The 15,924-nt window shown below is 38.8% G+C and overlaps 1 long non-coding RNA gene across 2 annotated transcripts; it reads right to left on the bottom strand.

The window, feature by feature from the left end:
• Nucleotides 1-1,864: 1,864 nt before the first annotated feature.
• On the bottom strand, nucleotides 1,865-15,442 carry LOC140120422 (uncharacterized). Of its 2 annotated transcripts, none has more exons than XR_011853779.1 (4): nucleotides 15,346-15,442; nucleotides 12,864-13,256; nucleotides 12,631-12,768; nucleotides 1,865-1,945 (listed from the first exon to the last, which is right to left on the bottom strand). It is a non-coding gene; the product is annotated as an uncharacterized lncRNA (long non-coding RNA). The 2 variants fall into 2 exon arrangements; XR_011853780.1 differs by lacking the exon at nucleotides 15,346-15,442 and adding an exon at nucleotides 14,507-14,721.
• Nucleotides 15,443-15,924: the final 482 nt, after the last annotated feature.

The raw sequence follows: 15,924 nt of genomic DNA on the forward strand, positions 1-15,924 counted from the left end.
CCACAGCTCCATACAACAAAGTATAAAAAAGTTATTAGTGCCAGAAGTTGGCAAAATCAAAAAAATAATTTTTGTACAGGTTTTAATTTTTGTAAATGTATGAAAACATTATAAAACCTATACAAATTTGGTATCCCCTTAATCGTACCGACCCAAAGAATAAAGTAGACATGTCATTTGGGGTGCTCAATGAAAGACGTAATATCCAAGCCCACAAGAAAATGGCGCAAATGCATTTTCATTGCATTTGGAATTTTTTTCCCGCGTCCGAGTACATGGCATGTAATATTTAATACCATCACTATGAAGTGCAATTTGTTACGCAGAAAACAAGCCGTCACACAGCTCTTTACGTGTAAAAATAAAAAAGTTATAGATTTTTGAAGGTGGGGAGTGAAAAATGGACATGAAAAAACAGTAAAGGGCCCGTAACCGGTTAATCCCCTTCCCTCCGGTACTTGAAGAAGATGAAGTCGCCGCTCTGAACCCACTTGGTGCAGGTCAGAGCGGCGACTTCATCTTCTTCGATGGGAGGGACACGGGGAGGCAAGTACCGGGGGAGGAGGGGGGATGGAGTGTCCTGGGCTCAGTGCGGTAGGAGCTTGGGACCCCTCGGTGCACAGGACGCGTTCATAGAGAAAACACGTCTCCCCGCTCGGGGCTTTCCTTGCGCTGGGAGACGCCATGACATTTGAATCTGAATAATGATATTTTGTAAGCGCATTTTGTGTGGAAAACTTGATGCGGCCCAGCCTTACCCAGAATCTACCTCCAGCGGCCCCCAGGTAAAAAGAGTTTGAGACCCCTGTTTTAAGTGTTTTGTTGTTTCTATATAGCCCCCAACCATATATACTATTTTTTTAAATGTGGGTTTTCCATATTCATTGAATATTGAAAAGTGGAATATTCATTTAAAACCCCTTTAAAACTGATTTATGGAGAATATATGACAAATCAAATCCACACTGAAGATCACACTAAATTTTTAGAGATGGTGGTAAATAATAGACACAACACCACGGGCAGATTAAGACTGCCATGGGTCGTGGGCTGTATGAGTGTAATAGCCTCTACAAGTCTTGTGTCACTTCCTATATTTAGTACGAGAATCATATTCTTGGGGAATGGAGGATGTGTCCCTTCTGACTGTTTTCAAGGATTGTTGAGAACCTTCAATGGTCCTGAAATGTGTGAAATCTTGTGTATCTTGTGTAATCTTGAGAGCAGAAACAGATGTACGAGGATTTCAAGGGTGAAGGCCCTTCTCACTATGAAATTTTGTGGATGGTTTGTGTGGCCATGGGCCCCCTACACAGCTTGGGCCCTGGGCTACCGCCCAAACTGCCTAGATTATAATCCACTACTGCACAACACCCAACAGGAGACTTATTTTGCATTCCTGTCTAGAACTAAAAAGATGCTGCAGAGATAATAGAGGGGATCCTTGATCCAGTACAGATCAAACCACCAGAGCATGGGTACGGTCAACAGTATTGGAGATGCCATTAAGTTTACTCCACTTTTTTAATAAGTGTTTTGGCAACTAGAGGAAAGGACTATTCATGGCCTGAGAAAGATCCCAATCATGGCCTGAAAAGACATTAATCATGGCATGAAGGAGACACTCAATCAGGCCTTCAAAATGAACTCATAATGGCCGAAGGAAGCACCGATCGTGGCCTAAGGAGAACACTGGAAAAAAGTGGACTCATGAAGGCCTGGGGAAGGCACTAGTCTAATCCCGAAACTTGTTGTCCAGGAAGAATGAACACTCTTGATGGGGTCCACAATACTTTTCTAATTTATCGGCACCCACACTAAGTAGGCTTGTTGTGATCTTCTACTATTGATGCAGAAAAAAATTGAATTTTGAGCACAGATTTTATAGCCATAGATTCTTTATTTGTGCTGTTATTTCACTCCTCCTGGTCATCAGACCCTCCATCTGAAAAAAAAAAAAAATTAATAGGAATGAAAATGTGTTTTACCATTTTTCTCGACAAATCCCATAAACACTTGATCAGAATACATTGTGTATGGAGATGGGTAATATATTAAAAAGCACTGCAGACTCTATAGTAGCTGGAAATGTTTCAAATGAATAATTTGGTGTCTCAGTTGTTGCTGAAATTACAAATTTTTTTCTTTACAATATGCTTCCGTTCAATGACTTTATATTATGCCTTCTGAATAGACGTCCTTGGCTAGAAGCTCAGGTTGTAAAGGTTATGGCCTTGCTTATTGTTCACTTACTTCTTGGGAAGGTAATTAAAAGAAAAGTTATCTGGGTTCTGACATGCAAAGTTGTTTTTAATCATTGCCTTTTTGAAAGCGATTAAACTCAAGATATCGTTGGTTTTTTAAAGGGGATGTCACATGTATACAAGGATGCCTAACCAGAGATTGACATTGTGATCCAATCGAGAAAGGTATCTGTCTGTTGATAGCACTTTTGTAATTTTATGATGACGGTTCACATAGCGTAATTAGATTTTATTGTAATTTTATGATGCACGTAGAGCTCTATCATATACCACTGTGCTCCACATGGAATGGATAATGGGGACTCATGGGCACCAAAGGGCATGAAGAGCACCAATAAGACAGTCCACTGCGGACAGGAGATTTAAGTTCAAGCCTAGGGCATTAAACCAAAAATTTTCCCTGAATTTGAAAGCCTAGCCGGTATACCAACAATTTCTACATGTTGAAAAGAGTCTGTTCTCGAAAACCTTGGGCCCACAATTGTCTATAGACACACTAAGCATTTACAGGTCGAAAGCAGAGATGTAGCTAAAACACCCAGATGAAATATTCCTAGTTGATGAGTGCCGTTGGGGTCCTGACTACCGAAACCTTTATCATTTACAAGAATAGGGGTCCATGTGCTCTAGTGGTTCTATTAACCTATGGAACTGACGTTGATGTCTTTAGGTATTTCACTTGGATTGAATGAAGAATTATCATTGCCCGATTCAAAGAGGGAGTACAGGCGGTCCCCTACTTAAGAACACCTGACTTACAGACGACCCCTAGTTACAAAAGGTCCCCTGGTAATTGTTAAGTTACTGTACTTTAGTCCCAGGCTACAATAAAGAGCTACAACCTAATTAAATGTGTCTGTAATTAAGATTTATGGTTATTCCTGGTTCTTACGACAACCCAACATTTTAAAAATCCAATTGTCACAGAGACCAAAAAAAAAAAATTTGGCTGGAGTTACAATAATAAAATATACAGACTTACATAGAAATTCAACTTAAGAACAAACCTACAGACCCTATCTTGTATGTAACTCGGGGACTGCCTGTACTGGTTCCCTATTCTTATGATTGGTGGGGGGTCTCAGTGGTTGGACCTCCAACAATCATACACTTTCCAGTAGAAAAGCAATTTTATTTTTGGTTTTTCTGTTGCATTACATCTGGTTAAAATATTTCCATACAATACAAAATATGACCATACAATATAAATCTGGTGGGAATCAAGCCTAAAGCTCCACTACATATCAAGTGAAAGTCTCCAATTTGAAAATGATGGAATCGGTCAAGTTGGAATTCAGTCCTTTTGTTGTCAGGAGATAAGGCTTCCTCTGGCAGAGGTTCCCTCCATATATTGTGCATACACTTTTGGAATGAGACGATCATGCATGTGTATGAGGAGGTCGGGAGAGATTGGCTTGCCGATAAGTGGGTGTTTGGGGGACAGCTACTATATCTAATGTGTATAAGGGCCTTAACTGAATGACTAATGCATCATTATGTGTCTTATCATTTCAGTGCAGTGAACTTGAAACTCCAGGCAGTAAGAAGCTAAGCCCTTTTGTTTTTGAGATCGATTGTTTCTTTTTCTCTCTATTAGCATGTCTATTGCCGAAGGAAAAGGAAAAATCTGATATTTTATAGGCTGCGGGACCTAAATACTGATGTGAAAATTGTAAAATAAAATTATCACTTTTCTTCCATTTGCCTTGGATGAAACCAAAATCAGGGTTAAGATATATATACAAAAATGTTTTTGGGTTTTAGTATTTATAACACTTTATGGTACATAAACATGTGGATCTGCTTATTCTAAGCCTTGTTTTCCATCAGCCCATGTGTTAATATTTTCTTGAAATCACTTTCTATTGGCGACTCAGGTCTGTGAAAGCAACTTTAGATCCCAATCTGTGAAAAAATAGATGATGGATAACCAATAGACCAATAGATCACAAATAATGCAGGGTCTGTAGGTACTGTTGGTTGATGTATTTTGGGTTCACATTGGGGTAAGTCACCATAGAATTGGTTTTGGGACCATCTGGCCATCTATGTTTGTGGAGGGCATCCAACTTTACCCAATGACAGTACCCTGTTCCCCCTAAAATAGGACATCCCCCGAAAATAAGACCTAGTACAATTTTGTTCAATCTTAGAAATATAAGACCTCCCCAAAAAATAAGAACTAGTTGCAGACATTGCTACAACTCACCCCAAGCCGTACATTTATTAGTAGATTTTTTTAGATGCTGCAATAGGTTGTGACATGGGTGAAGAATTACAGAATAAAATCACTGACTGCTGCAGGACAAATACGCTACAAGCAGCTACATGGACATGAAGTGCTATTGCTAAAATTGAGTGATTGGGGCCAAATATTCCAATAGCTCAGAGTTTTGAGAGTAATAAGGATGTTTTAGAAGTTGATTTTTTTTTCATCAATAAATGTAAATTTGTGTAAAATGAAAAATAAGACATCCCCTCAAAACAAGACCTAGTGCCTCTTAAGGAGAAAAAACTAATATAAGACACTGGGGCAGATTTACTTACCCAGTCCTGTCGCGATCCAGCGGCGGGTTCTCTGTCGAGGATTCGGGTCTTCCGGCGATTCACTAAGGTAGTGCGTCCGATGTCCACCAGGTGTTGCTGCTGCGCTGAAGTCTGTCGGAGTTCACCATCCATTGCTGAGTGCAGGTAAGCGCGTGTCAAGTGACACATTTTTTTAAAAAAAATTCTGCGGTTTTTCCGAATCCGCCCCCCGATTTCCATCGCGTGCATGCCGGCGCCGATGCGCCACAATCAGATCGCGTGTGCCAAAAACCTGGGGCAATTCGGCGCAAATCGGTAGTTTTCGGGGAAACGCAACGATAAAAAGCGATTTGGGCCCTTAGTAAATGACCCCCACTGTCTTATTTTCAGGGAAACAGGGTAAAAAGATGGATCAGGTAGTTGGATTTCATCAGATGCTTTTGTTCTCATGCTTTTGTGGCTTAAAGGAACACCACAGTCAAAGCTGATTCATTGAATTCTACCAGGACCTGAATGGAGGAGCAGGACTCTAGGTTCTAGCAAGCTTCTAGGAATACAATAAAAATGAGTCCTGCTCCTCCTTTCAGGTCCTGCACCATTTATTATTCAATTACTTAGCTTTGTCTGGAGTGTTCCTTTAACCCTCTCTTACTCCTATTATTTTTAGATGTTGTTAATAAGCCACAATCATTGTAATAACAGACTGATGATTTTGTCTTACAGACCAGTTTTCCAGGAGATGAGATAGATTGGGCAGATAACCTGTGTGTGTAAACGCAGTATTCAGGGCCACAACTAGGAGAAGCAGGGCCCCATTGCAGACATCTGAATGGGGTGCCCTTTCCTCTTAAATATACATATTTATATACTCACATGAGTTACAATCACACACATTTATATAATTATATACATACACATACAGTTCTTCACGTATAGCCATGTATACAATAGTACACACATTTATATGCTCATATGCACATATATACAATATACATTTATACATATAGTATATACACATCTTATACACATATACAGTATACTTCTATACTGTATACTTATATACATATATACTTATAGATATATTTATACATACAGTATATACATATCACAAATCCAAACACATATAGAACACATACACATCATATATACATACTTACAGCATAAACACACATACAGTATCGTATACAGAAATACAGCATATACAAACACATACAGTATGTATACATAATATACACATCACATTTAGAATATATACACATGTAGACAGCATATATACATCACATATACACACACTGATGCACAAACATGCAGCATATTCACATCCGTACTTTTATACAGTGATACACACATACATATATACTCACTCTCAGGCAGTGTTCTTATCCCAGTACAGTGTCAGAGGCCACAGATCTGTCTTAGCTGCAGACCACAGGTGGAAAGTAGACGGCAGGAAGAGGAGATGAGAGATCCCTAGTCCTGTTATTCTGCTGTCCGATCCCCCTCTCCCAACATTTCCTATTTGAACTGCCGACTCAGGTGTGTAATGTGGAAGATGTGTACTGCTATATTCATATTATGCATACTTTAGTGTGTCAGGTCAGCTGCCAGGGCCCCCATGACAATGTGGGCCCCATTGCAGCTGCTACCACTTTAGTTTTCCTTGGCAGTCTTTTTATGTCTATTCCCAAGATCATGCATTATATATATATAGGAGTAAGGAAAAACATTGTATTTTCCAACTGATCACTGTATTCTCTTTGACTAAACAGAGAGATTAATGCTTCATAATCCTTGTGGCCTTGGCACACAGAAGCTCGATAAGTGGCACATAGCACAATACTTATAGTTTGTGCCTCTATCAATGTCCTATACGCTACACATTCAACATCAACATGGGTATTTGATGACTTACTGAAGTTGACCAGAAATCTACATGGCTGACCTCACCTACCTCCCATGTACACAAACATGCCATAGTCATATGACTTGCTAGTCTATTTAGTTTGATTAGTTATTGTTTTTGGGTACCAAAAACACGAGCAGTATCCCAGGTTGATCTAATCATCTACCCCTCTCCACAAGCAACCACAACTAGGCAGAAGAAACGTGTCCTGAATGTCACATGGGTGGGTTTGGGGGCACACAAGACTCACAATCTAAACAACCTAACAGTATGTTTTTGGAGTGTGGGAGGAAACTGGAAGAAAACCCATGCAAACACGGAGAGAACATACAAACTCCTTGCAGATGTTGACCTGGGTGGGACTAGAACGCAGGACACCAGTGCTGCAAGGCAGAAGTGCTACCCACTCAGCTACCGTGCTGCCCATAATGTCATCATCACTTTTTTCATGCCTCTGTATGTTGAAAAAATCCAAGGGATATGAGCTAATACATGGTTCAAACCCAATTTTTGGATTGTTATCAACCAACTGAGATGTTTAGGGGTAACTGGTAGCAAGTGCTCAATTTCCCTGTGGCTCCACTAGAGGACGTATGAGGTATAACATGTTACTCTTGGGAATCAATGGACAAACTCAAAATCAAACTCTTTGAAGCTATCCACCGATTCCTTAATTGTGGCTTCCGACTTCCATCACCTTGAGCACTTCCGGGCCTGCCTGCTGTTGTTGCGATGTTGGAACAGGGTATCCTGCCCCGACACCTTCGGGGTTCTCCCATATTCCTGCGAAGTTCTATTAAAATTGCAACACTATTATACAACAATTTCTAATAAGTTTTTTTCAATTTGTTAACTACTTTTTTTTCGCGTATAGGCCGTGTAGCAAATCATATTCAAGCAAAATTCTTAGCTTTCTAAGAAGAACGTCAAATGAAAGAAATGTATTTTTACATATTTCTGCAAATCAATTGGCCCCCGAAAAATCGAATAACTGCAGAGACAATGAAGCAGTAGAAGTTAGATAAGAGTCGATAGTCTTCTACCCGTCCATAAACTGATCAGAGGTCAGGTATGAATGCTTCAATGGAAAAAAGCTTCCAGGGGGTCGGAACTTTTTCCATTTAGGCTAGCGGGAAGAGAATGAGTGGGAGTTCATAACTACTGTGCCGTCTAATTATACGGATTCAGTTTCCTGGTATGTAGGAATGCATTACCTGCAGTCAAGGAGGCATAAAATATCAGGAGCCAGAGGGACTCTAAGGAAGCCAAATGCCACAGTGAATTCTAAACCTATCCCCAGGTTTATACCCACAATCCGGGCCCATGCTGAGAGACTAATCACTTGTCTATTCTTTGCGCTGTTGCTTAATCAATCTCTGAAAAGCAAAACTTACAATGCTGAGTATGAATTAGAGGGGAATAGATGTGGATGTAGACTTCTTTTTGCAACAATACCTAACTGGGCTTTTCAGAGAGGGCATCTGATAGACAAAAGCTCGGCGGAAATTGAAGTCACTTTTGGAGGCCCTCACAGTTCCTGTCAATACAACCTAGTTACATAGCGGTGCCACTCGCCTCGTTGCTGAGGTCTGGATCAATTGTTACTAACAGAAAAAGTCATATAAGTAAAATACATATCCACATATACAACCGATCCGATGGAATTTTTATTTATTTATTTTTTTAAACTTTTTATACTCTTTTTTTTTAACCTTTTTTAAAATTCTTTTTATGTTTTCTCACTCTTTTGTATTATATTTATGTTTGTTTTTATCCTCTTTTATAGACTATTTTATGTCTTATTTTGTTTGCTTTTGCTTTCTATTACTTTTTATTGGTTTTTACACTCTTTTGAATAACTTTTTTGTAGGTTTGTTTATCCTTTTTTAAATTTCTTTTTGTCCTCTATACTTATTTTCCTAATCTATAATATAACTTTTTATTTTTTGAAACTCGTTGTATTATTGGTAAGTTATTATACTCTTTTTTTTTTTTATTACTGGTTTTGCCAGTTTTTTTTATACTTTTTCTTACTTTTTTGTATCTTTTCTATGCTCAATTGTTACTTTTTCTTTGTTTTTTTTATACTCTTTCTTTATTACTTTATGTTTTTGTCACATTGATTCTCCATTTTAATTATCCCACCAATGAAAGTGCTCAGGCTATTTCAAAAGAAGTGGAAAGCTTTCCGAGCTTTGTAAATGTCACATCTGTGTAATAAAATTTAGCTTCATTTATCCAACAAAATGGAATTCATTACTGTTTAAAGAATGGCTCTGGAAGCAGTTTTTTAGGTATCAAAAAGCTTAGTAGAAGGTCACATGTTTATGCATCTATTCAATGGTTTTCAAAAGTTGTATGATGAACACAAAGGGAAAGATATGTGGAAATGTACTTACCATTGTCTGATGTAACCTTGCCCTGGTTATTGTACAAATGACTAGAACAAAAAATGGTATCCGAAGCTACAGTCGCTCGCGATTTTGTTTCAAACTGTTAATTTTTTCTTCTATTTATCAACAAAGGTCAATATTTTTTTCGACTCAATAGAAATGGGTAACGCATTGGAGTTGTTGGAGTTGACTATGTTGATGCATTTCAGAGACTCATTTTCTTCTTTTTCATTACAATGAATGTTATCAACGTTCGATTTTCACTTATTTGTTGGTTTTGTATTATTTCAATATTTATTTATTTTAATTATTTCAAAGAAATCACTAAAAGGCAAATGGTTCTCATTGCCCTCCTCTGTGCGATCTAACATTGGAAATGGTTTGAATACAAGTGTAACTGAAGATCTCCTAGGCCCTAATGCAAAACTATACAAGGCCCCACAATGATCACATGCCCATCCGCGCTCTGCTGCCTTTGAATGTATTGACTCCTCCAGTACAAGGTGGCCCCCTACTCCTAGCAGAGAACCGGTGATGTCACCCAACTCTCTACATAAACCGTGGTAGTTCCTTCTTTGCACAGCAGGCTGTTAAAGGAAGACACTACCACTCATGTGAAGGATTTGCAGAGAGTCTGGTGATGCCCGTAGAGGCCCACAGACTCATTTACATATTTAGTAAAACTCTTTTTTTCAACAAATTTAGGGCATTCCATTTTATACAAAAACACACTGGATGAGACAAACATGTAAGGTTTAGAGGTTTATCATCAGTGATTCTGATGGTAGATTTCCGAGGAACCTTAAACATCTAAGGCAGTGATGGCGAACCTTTTAGAGACCGAGTGCCCAAACTGCAACCCTTATCCACTTATTTATGTAAAAAGTGCCAACACAGCAATTCTAGCATTAACTTATTAAAATCTTCTTGCTCCATGCTGTAGCACAGCTTTCAATGGCCCTGAGGACACCAATATCGTTGACAGAAGGTGGGAGAATTCGGATTGCCATTGGAGCTTCCCTTGACAACCCACTGAACAGGAAGAATTGTAGGGCCAAGAGCAGTAGCTTCAATGGCTCCAATAAAAATCCGACCATGTCCACATCTATTCTTCCTGCAGTTTCACTTTAAAATAACGTTGAGTGTGCCCACTGAGAGGGCTCAGAGTGCCACCTTTGGCACCCGTGCCATAGGTTTGCCACCACTGATCTAAGGTATCAAGGTTGGCAGGAACAAACAGAGGTTAGGGCAGGTGTAATTTTTTCATAGTCAAGAATCAGGCTGAAGGTCAAGGCTGAGTCATGTTCGTTGGCTTGCTGGGACATATCAGATACACAGAAGAGCAGAAAAAGAATATAAAAAAAAGAACAGAAGTTAGAGAACAAGCCAAGGTCAAAACAAGTAACCGTTACCGAACAGATCGGGGAACATTCAACTGAAAAACAACATTAACTTAAGTCTTGTATGTGTCCGTAGTATGATAATATCCTACAGTCCACCTGTATGGACCAGATCTCTAATATATGGTCCCTGTCTGTGGTTATATTGGTGCTTGTGTAAACATAGACCCATATTACAATATATATAGCTGACTAAAGTGATGCCTGTCCTTGACCACTATTTTTCTGTAATATAGATGATAGGTTTAATAGATCCAGTCCAGTCCTGTTCTAAAATGTCTGTGGGGATAAAAGGATAGGGTCAGCATTACAAATTTTAGATTAATACTAGTAAGTATTGCTTATGGCATAAAGCTACATTTTAGGCAAACAGGGATTTGCACTAAATCCCACTGAATGAACTCTAATCTGACCTTGACCCCGAGGGCATCCTTCCCAGCAGGGCCCGCCTGAGGCATAAGTCTCATGTAATAATAAGTATCCTACTGGTAAATATAGTCATGGGTCCAAGATAAGATAAGCAGGCATCTACGAACTCTGGGAACTTGTCAGATTTTGTATACATTATTGAAGGTAATAAAGGCTTTTTTTCCTCCTTTGTGCTAATTTGCCCCTGACAACAAATGACATGAGTACAATTTCTTATCATTGTTATTAAAATTTTAGATAAGACTGTAATTATCTAGATCCTCATGGTGGACATACGCCTTTTCCTTTCGACCCCCACCTGTGGTCCCATTGTTAATGGGTAATAGGACAAGAGCAATAAGCCTCTATTCGGCACCTCTCATTTGACTATTATTCATGGGCACAAAGAGTCAGACATGTTGAATTCCCAATCATTTTTTCCATGATGCCATCATCATGAGAGACTCTTTGTTCTTGTTGGCTAACATTTAATACATTCGTACGGACTCCGCTCCATTCACCAAGTGAACTCATTGAAATACCAATAAGTTCTTATAGGTTGCATACTCAAGAGGCATGTCTCAGCAGAAGAAGACTCAAACCACTGGTTTACATCTTTTCTCCTCCATTTATGAAAAAAGGTTTGCGCAAATGGTGGTCTTTCACTGTCCTCACCTCTTTCCAATGAGGTGATATGGCAAGAAATGGGAAAAGGTTGGACCATTAACTTCTCCACATTTCTGAGCATTCACAACAGAAAAGTGGTCACTACAATGGACATCAGTTTTCTGAAGAAGTCAATTCTCATGAGGCCTGCCAATGCCCTGTGACCTCATTATGACAAGGTATACACCTAACTTTGAGATCATGACGGATAATGATGATGATACAGAAGATTCCAACCCAAGATTAGGTGAAAATTGATTCCAAAAGTTGTAATTTCTTTATGTCTTTCCTTTTATAATTTGGTGGATAATTAGTCAAAAAGTTGTCACATTCAAGTTGTTTCCATTCATGGATTGGTGGAAACTTATTTAAAAAGTTGTCATATAAAAGGTGTTTATGTTCATAAATTGGTAGAAACTTGTTAAAAAACTTGTCAACTTTTTGAGTCTTTTCAATTCAAGAATTTTTGTAAACTTAATCTATAAAATGTCTTCTTCAAGGTGTTTCTGTTTGTGAATTGGCGGTTAATTGTTCAAAAAGTTGTCAACTTTTTAAGTATTTTACATTCATCAATTGCTGGAAATGTGTACAAAAGGTTGTCACCTGGTCAAGTCTTTTCAATCCATACATTTTTGGAAACTTACTCAATAAGCTGTTAACTTTAAAGTGTTTCAATTCATGGATTGGCGGAAATAGATTCAAAAAGTTGTCACTTCTCGTGTTTTCCTCTTCATGAATTCATATTGTCTCCACTGTGCTGTGTACATCCAAAACTCTTATCCTGTATATCTCTGTACCCCAGAGCTATGCACCCCTGTCCTGCCGAAGTCGACATTTCCCGCCTATCCCTTCTTATTAGCGCCCATTGTTTTTCCTCAGCTCTCCTAGTCACTTGTTCCTAAGCTTCATGAATTACATAGATGGCTTTGTAAAGAAAACTCTAACATCCAGCCCCGGTAAAGTTGTGTGTGTCTATTTGCTCAAACTTGCTGCACTTATTTGGAGAGGGTCATTTCAAGGAAAGCTGTGTAGGCAGGAAGAATGTTCTGTATAATAAGCTTAAACAGAACCTTTTGTTTGTCTTGGTATTCTCAGGCCTCGAAATTAGGCCTCCCTTTTCTAACGACAAGCTGAAGTGGTTCATTACTGCGGGTTTCCTTCTTCAGACCTTGGCCCAGCCATTCCCAGTACTCGAGCTCTGTAACTTCCTTAAAAAGGAAGAAGGAAAACATGGCATACAAAGGTCTTTTTAGCACTTCCTATGTGAAAGTAGCAGCTTTCTAAAAGGTACAACTCCAATTACCTCACATTGTGGAGAGAGGGACAATTCCAACAATGTCTCCAGTCTTGCAAGTGGCATTCTGTCTTCCCGGAGTTACTTCCCTAATTAGGAATGAAGAAGCCCGATTCTAGTGAGTGCATCTATTTACGGTGGGCAACAATGCTTTAACTTGAGCATCCTTTTGAAAAAGCAGTGTTAAAAAATACAAGTGTTCTTTTAGGCGACTCGTCTATGGGGAAGCTCCGCATTCCAAACCGTTACACCCTTAGGAAAAAAAAAAATCAGAAAAACAAAAAAGTGTAGCTGCTTTTTCTAGTATTCTTCACACTTCAGGATTCATTTGACACAATAAGGCTCCCGCCCAGTGGGTTCTGGGAATGACAGATGACAATGGCCGCACATTCTTAGGAGAGTCTAATGATGGAAAAGAAGAAAAAAAAAGAAACAAAATATTTATTGCTTTTGACAGTTTCACAAGGGGCAAAAATCTTTGTCGTGGTCCATCGTCTCCACAGCTGTTAGAGGAAGGGTAGGTTCTGAGGACCAAGTCAACCCCATTACCTTTGTTTGCACACTGAAATCTAGAGCAAGCTGCTAAATGAAAGATTACATTCATTAAGGTAAGATAAAATGGGCCTGCAATATGATGGGGCGAGGAGGGGGGGGGGCGGATAGGACAAGCTGGAGACGCGCTAATCCTTTCAAAAGCTCAAGAGGGAGGAAGGCCAGCGGCTTTCACTGCAGCGGGGAAAGGGTTAAAGGTGTTTGCATCCTATGTGTGTCCTTTTGGAAAATGTGTGGGCTATCAGTGGTGAACATACGGCGGGCGTACACTTCTGTATTATGCCCATTATGTGAGGTAACCACACAAGGGCTCATGTATCATATGTCATATGTTATGGGGGTGCACTAAAGGGTTATGTCCATACTATACTTATGTATCTGCCTGTCATGCTTCTATCTTACATCTATATTTATCAATCTATTTGACTAATATCCATCTATCTCATATCCATCTATCATCTATCTATCATCTATCTATCTCATATACATCTATATATCTATCTATCTCATATCCATCTATCTATCTATCTATCATCTATCTATCTCATATACATCTATATATCTATTTATCTCTTTGATAACTTTCTGCCAGAATGTGATCTTCTACAATCTATCTATCAATATATCATTCATCTATCCCATATCCATCCATCTCTCTCATCTCATATCTATCTATTATCTTTATCATGTCTATCTATCTCATCCCATCTATATATCCATCTATCGAGATGAAGTAAAGTCCAAGTCAGCACAATCTTATAGACTCCTAATAAGGAGGGGTGCGGCGCCCCCAAAGGTTCTGGCTTGATCCTCTTGTAGATAAATAAAGTAGAAAGCGGGCAGCACTCCGTGGCTCCAATTTCAAAATAAAAGGTGAACTTTATTGAACAAGTGGCGACGTTTCGGTGTTTGATGAAGGAGTTACACACCGAAACGTCGCCACTTTTCTCAATAAAGTTCATCTTTTATTTTGAAATTGGAACCACGGAGTGCTGCCCGCTTTTTACTTTATTTATCCATCTATCAATAACTATATCTATTATCTATCCCATATCTATCTATCACCCATCTATCTACCCAAACCGTTTTAGTGAGTTTACCTGTGGTAATCTTTTTTGATATCAGTAATTTCCTAGAACTACATGACAAGCCTCTTGCTATAGGGCTGTGGGATTATCTTGTAGACACATCTTCTATTTGTACAGGTGTGTTATGATGTGTGGGGTAACACCCAGCAGGTATCGCCTATAAACACTTCCAGCTTTGATGCTTATGACGTGTACAGTCTGTAGCTTCTCTTCCATATTCATTTCTTGTCCTCATTATCTTAATTAGACAGAACAGACGAGCTGAGATGTCACGTAGAACTTATCCACAAATCTAGATTTAGATATCTTGTTGTGTTCATTAAATAATATACTATATATATGTGTGTGTGTACACAGGGGAGTCTTTTGGAGCACTGGTATCTTACAACTACAGGCGGTCCCCTACTTAAGAACACTCGACTTACAGACGACCCCTAGTTACAAACGGACCTCTGGATATTGGTAATTTATTTTACTTTAGTCCTAAGCTACAATAACAGCTGTAACAGTTATCACAGGCCTCTCTAATGAAGCTTTAGTGTTAATCCTGATTCTTATGACAACCCAACATTTTTAAAATCCAATTGTCACAGAGACCAAAAAAGTTCTGGCTGGGATTACAATGATAAAATATACAGTTCCGACTTACATACAAATTCAACTTAAGAACAAACCTACAGACCCTATCTTGTATGTAACCCGGGGACTGCCTGTACCTATTTTTCATGTTATCTCTCCCTATTTCCCTATTTCTAGTATCTCTATCAATATCCTTTATTTCTACTCTTAACACTCATCACTTCTTTGAGAAGACCCCAGGTAATCATTTCCTACAAATATAGTTCACATACCCCCTTAGAAGACTACTATTAAATGCAATTTGGGATTTACTCAAAAAGATTTCACTGTACAGTAATTATGGGAACAATTTATCAGTAGTGTCTGAGGTAAAACTGTTCTAGCCATCCATGGAAACCAGTTAGAGCTCAGCTTTCATTTTATAAACAGCCGTGGAAAAATGAAAGCTGAGCTCTGATTGGTTGCCGTTGGCAGCTAGACCAGTTCTGCTCTTAGACATGTCTGATTAATCTTCCTCTATCTATCTCTATATCTATCTATCTATCTATCTATCTATATATCTATCTATCCATCCACCCATCCATCCATCCATCCATCCATCTATCTATTGGGCACATTTATCAGCGTTATTTGAGGTAAATCTGTTCTAGTTGCCTATGGAAACCAATCAGAACTCAGCTTTAATTTTATAAACAGCTGTGGGAAAATGAAAGCTGAATACTGATTGGTTGCCAAGAGCAACTAAACCATTCTGATCTCAGGCACTTCTGATAAATCTTCCCCATAGTATATGTCTATCTCATATCTACCAGTGTTTCTAGTTTTTCTCTCATATCCTTCTCTCTTAATTG

This window comes from Engystomops pustulosus, chromosome 3, assembly GCF_040894005.1.
Source record: "Engystomops pustulosus chromosome 3, aEngPut4.maternal, whole genome shotgun sequence".
NCBI lineage: Eukaryota > Metazoa > Chordata > Amphibia > Anura > Leptodactylidae > Engystomops > Engystomops pustulosus.